Source organism: Ruditapes philippinarum, unplaced genomic scaffold (genome assembly GCF_026571515.1).
Source record: "Ruditapes philippinarum isolate M1 unplaced genomic scaffold, ASM2657151v2 ctg2368_1_1_1_1, whole genome shotgun sequence".
NCBI classification, from domain to species: domain Eukaryota; kingdom Metazoa; phylum Mollusca; class Bivalvia; order Venerida; family Veneridae; genus Ruditapes; species Ruditapes philippinarum.
The window spans coordinates 192,319-198,344 of record NW_026852697.1 but is presented as its reverse complement, the minus strand read 5'-3'; positions in this window follow the sequence as shown (position 1 = coordinate 198,344).

Here is a 6,026-nt window from a genome sequence, read left to right as displayed (position 1 = left end):
AAATCATTAAAAACTTTAACATAAATTCTAAGTTGACTAGAAATGTGTCCATAGGACACGGGGGCCCCCACCGCGCCACTGTTCTGTCAATCTTATGACTCTAGGTCAAATATTTTTTGAAAACTAAAAGTCTTTTACCAAGTGAAGGGTAAGAACTTTACAAATACTGAATAAATCCACAAGCAAACCCCAAGGTGCATAAGTACACATGCTGACCAACATTCTTGTAAACTTTAAGGCCTACGAGTGAAATACTTTTGAGCTATGCATGAACAAGTTGAAAATTCCAAATTTAAACTACTGTAAGTCAAGGGCAATAACTCTAACAAAACTGAAAAAGATCCAAATGCAAAGTCCTAGGTCCACACCTTCACAGTGATATGAATCATTATTCCTGTAATTAAGTGATGTTGATCATTATTCCTGTAAAGTTGGCTAATTCTAACTCAAGCAATCAAGGAACAAGTAACAACATAATGAAACGGTTTTTACTAAGTCAATGGAAATAACTCTAAAAATACTAAATAAATCCACAAGCAAAACCCCATCTGCAAAACTAAATGATAATGCTTAGCAACCTTCCCGTAAGGTTTAATGAATCTATGTCAAATACTTTTTGAGTTACATGCGACAAATGTTGAAAATTTCAAAATTTTCTTAGTCAAGGGCAATAACTCTAAAAATACTAAATAAATCCAGACGAAAAAACCCAGGTGCACAACTACACATGCTGATCAATATTCCTGTAAAGGTTCATGACTCTATGTCAAATCCTTTTTGAGTAACATGCGACACAAGTTGAAAATTGCAAAATTTTACTAAGCCAAGGGCAATAACTCTAAAAATACTAAAAAAATCCAAACGAAAATACCCAGGTGCACAACTACACATGCTGATCAACATTCCTGTAACGTTTCATGACTCTAGGTCAAATACTTTTTGAGTTACGTGCGACACAAAAGAGAACAGACAGACGGACGGACGTTCCAACATTTTGGCTCTAGGGGCTATTTTCTTTGTTATTTTCTTTGTTTTCTTAAGGGCTACTAGCCCCTAAACCCTTTGGTCACGGAATGAATCTATTGTTCTTTTTTGTTCTCTTTACTGTTATAAAGCACCTAAACCCAAAATGCTTGCTCGGAATTGCTTACTGTCTTCAGGTTGGGGTCATGATGATGAACAAGTTTGCAAAGTTTAAAGCCATATGTCAATGGACTTTGAAAATATGTGAGGTATTACATAAGTGGTTACGCCGACACCGCCGCCAACGCCGAAGCTCGGGTGACTACAATAGCTCTACTTATTCTTATCGAATAGTCGACCTAAACATGATGCTGAAAACCTCTTCAGACCCAAAGATGTGGTATGTTCAAATTGATTTTCGGCGATTCGTCATGTTAATCCACTAAAATTTTCAATCCGGAATTTTAAATACACTTCAGAAATATCTTATTTTCTTTTGGTTTTCAAGGTTTTAAGAACAACACTAGTAACACATTTATATCCATGTTTTTACGAACACTTATATCGATTTTTATACGTTAATCTTCGTAAGAAGTTGTTACATTTCGTGCTAACAGTATTATGTTGAAAAAGGGAGGTTACTTGGATAAAGACTTTTTTTAATAATGAATGAGTTATCTTTCTCTCAATATAACATGTTACTCGCTAAACCGTGAGTTTGTTTTTTTTTTTGTTTGTTTGTTTCATTTTACGCCTTTTTCAACAGTATTTCAGTCATATAAGCGGGTAGTTTCCTAACCATCGTTCCTGGAGTGTTACACCAGTACTAGACTACCTTCCTCCGCGCTAAACTACCAAAGCATTTCCCGGGGATCGAACCCACGCCAGAGAGGTAACTGGATTAGAAGTCATCGACTCTAACCCCTCGACCACGGAGTAAATCAATTATTTTCTATTCTCAAATACTTCAAAACAACAACAACAAGCATTATAGGTTTAGACAGAATTAGTACATTTCAAAAACAACCATGTCCCTAGTCTATTACAAAACACATCTGCTGGAATGAGGGCTGTCTCGAATTTCGGCGGAGTAATGATGAAATCAACTGAAAATATCTGACTCTAAGAAAAGACTGTAAAAAAAACAAAAACAAAAAAGGGTGGATGGTAGGGGAATATGTATGCTTTATTCTGTCACTTAAAGGATTCTATTCTGTCAAATACAAACTCCTCACAGCGGTTATGTCACGCTTTGCTACTTTAACCACTGCCACCACTGAAATCACGTGACGATAGTTGTATCATGTGACAAAAACATGGCGGCCAGTTTCAGAACGCCAAGGATACCATATCAAACTGGCAGATTTATGATTACATTCTTACCAGACAAAATATGTTCAAAATACACAATTTGTTTACACTTTAAAACAAGTGTCGGATCAAATCTTTTTTGCAATCGTTCAATAACTGTCTTAATCTGTCATTGTTTACTATACATACGGTGTCACAGTGAAAATATCTTTCGTTATGTTTACAAAATAATTTTTATACGTATATTTTTTACAATCTTGTACATTAAGCATAACTATTTAATGAAAGAAAACTAAAATTATATAAAGTATTCTATTTAAAAAAAAACATATCCGGCTATATTCGACCGAACTTACTTGTGGTGGCAGTGGTTACTGTACTGATCAGGGGATGTAACCGCTGCGAGGAGTTTGTGTCAAATACAGACCTCGAGCGACGCTTTTACACATATACTCCCTTATATCGGCTCTAACGACTGAGCAATCCGGGTTTTTACACATCGTCATCCCTAAATTGTGGACCGTCACTCATCGCTTATTGGTTGTAAATGCCTATATACATGTATTATTTTTGTTTTTAAACAATTTGTGACAAGAAGAAACTTGAATAAAATGATATCATGTTTCACATTTATGCATTATATCGTTATGATATATAATTACGGGCCATAATAGACAAGTCGTGCAATCGATCCGACAAGGTGCACATTGTCAAAAGCAGTATCTCATTTAAAATGCTTCATAACGTTTTAAAACTACAGTTTGATTGAATCAGAGCACTTAAAGCGGGTAGCACGGCAAGACCCGTAAGTTTAAGTGAATGCACAATCAAATTAATAGACGTTAAGCTCACACTCTTGATAAATTCTTGTGATTGAAAATTGTAACATTTATTACGGGGACTCATTAACCCGACTCATGTTCAAAAACCTAAAACATAACATATGAATTTCTTACACAGATCTACTGCAACACTTAAAACACGAAGATGTGCAGTAGAAAATTAAGAAATAAACTAAAAAATAAATTGAAATTCGTAATTTTGCGATGTTCATAGCCCGGTTTAAGTAAAAGGCGTGGCAACGCTTTTCAATTTTAGATCATTTTTCACAATCAGAATAATATTCTTGCATAAAACAACAGTACAGTTTAGATCTATTTTTCAATTTCAATATAAATATTGTATCTACAGTACTATAATCAGCTTGTAAACCAGACTGTGCATCAGTAACAATATCATCTACAGTAGACCAATTCTTTAATCTTTCATTGATATCTATAGGTTATAGTTAGACTGTAATTTGGAAATATCATGGCCTGGGGAGTCATCTTTGGATTTTCTGTGTAGAAAATGATCGAGGCCGTAAAGCCGGGGAAATTAACTGTAGGGGAAACCCAAGGTGCCGCCCCAGGCCATGATATTTCCACCTAACAGTCGAATTCGATATATTATAACTGTTCTATCACATATAATAATTTTGATATAAATAATAATAATTTAAGGCATAAAATTTCAATTTATCCTTTGCTTCCTTAATAGATTCAAGTCTACACTCGGAACCTCGGTTACTTTATATGGTATATGTAAATGACCAATTTCTTTCCCTCATTTAAACCCAATAACGTAAGAGCAAATCTACGGTGTTCCGTTTGGACAGTCGTGATATTTTATTTAGTCTGTTACCGCGATGCACGATAGTACGATGGTGAAAACGCGATGGTACGATGGTGAAAACACGATAGTACGATGGTGAAAACACGATGGCACGATGGTCAAAACACGGTGGTACAAATGTGAAAACGCGATTGTACGATGCTGAAAACACGATGTTACATAGCGTTTTCACCATCGTATTATCTCGCCATCGCGATTTTACATCATACCATCGCGTTTTCATCATCGTACCATCGTGTTTTCACCATCATACCATCGTGCATCGCGGGTACAGACTTAATAAAAAAATCTCGACTGTCCAAACGGAACACCGTAAAAATCAGAAGTTTGGTGGGTGTTCCGGCTTGGTTGCATAACCGAAGACGAACAAAAAAACATTGATGCTGTAAGTAATTGTGCTGCGATAGTAGTACAATAACCGTCGTTTTTTAATGACATGCCAAAAGATGGATTTTTAAATTTATTGCACTGAAAAAGATTATTGTTATTATCTCGGGGACTTGCCTCCAAGAACCAAATTACATTCAGGAAAAAGGATTAAAAGGTTTATAGAAAAGTACGTTTATGCACCAGACAAACCTATTTCTTAACAGAAGGCCATATCCCCAGTATCGAATCACCTACCCCTAGTCTGAATATATCTGTTTCTTCCAGCGACCTTTTTTTTTAACCAAGTTAACTTGCATAAGTGTGCATCTTTTTAAATAACGCGCACTTTTTCTAAAGAAGTTAGCGTTACTGAGATATCGGTCTGTGCATTCTTGTCATTAAAGCATATAACTGGCGTTTAACAACTGAAAACCACCAAAAAAAACACCATTGAATAATTTTGCATGCAAATACCTTCATAATTATTTGCTTTAGCGTTATCTCTTTTTCTTCAATATAGGTATAATTACCCTCTAAGACCATGACTTTGGAAAACGCTGTTTATCAAAAATATAATTTAATACGATACCTTATTAACATTTATCTAAAATATCTAAACCTAAACAATACGCGTATGTATTGATTGCCAATATTGACTTGAGACTCATTAATTTTGTTGTTGTGGTTTTTTATTTCCCTAATTAATTATGATTTGCATTTCAGATTAAAATGATATGATAGTATAGATCTTGATTCTTTAATCAACAAAACCTGAACGATGGCCTAGTGGTAAGTGCGACGGAATTGTGACTACGTGGTTGCAAGTTCGAGTCTTAGACACCGTCATAGTAAATGTGTTGATACAACGGCTCAGGTTACTTTATATCCCAAACACTGTATTTAATTCATAATGCATTTTTAACACAGCACGCGTACAGGTAAAGATTTTATCAACGTTCTATTAGGACACATATTTTGCTTTTAACTTTTTTTTTCCCTTTAAAAATTTAATAATATTTTTCTGAAGGGAAAATTTTCATTTGAATTATTTTTAAATAATTATGTCCTTGAGGCAAGTTTGCGGGTAGTCCAATATAAAATGGTTTTTAAACACTTTTAATGTAGCACACAGATTTAGGAGGTTTTGGGAGTGGGAAAACAGTTTTTTCTTTTTGCCGTTGAATTTTGTGTTTTTGATTAATTATTTTATTTTTTTTTTGGCAAAAAAGGATATTTAACAACCTTTTGGCCCAATTTAACAAATACAATGACGAAAAAGGCCAACATAAAAAAAAATAAACATATAAAAAATATAAGCAAAAATTTCATTTTCAAATTAAAAAGCAGCTTCCGGGGAGGGGAAAAATAACCCAAAAAACGAGGGGTGAAACGGATTTTAACAATCTAACTCCCGCGGTTGAAATTAAACCAGGGCTGATCATTATTAACTATGGGTAGTGGATACAGTTTTTAATCAAAAAGACTTCATTTGAATCACAAATGCGTTTTCAAAGGACGTAATTTTTGTTATGATTTTTCGATATGATTTATTTCGTACATTTTTTTTTGTAAAGCGTTTAACCTGTTATTGATTGCATAATTTAAAATGTAGTAATAAATATGCTATAATAAATGTTATAGTTTTATTGCAGTACAATTCAAGCGTCCACTTTTGTCATACTGTAAAGTTAATGCCGGAAGAACCGTTT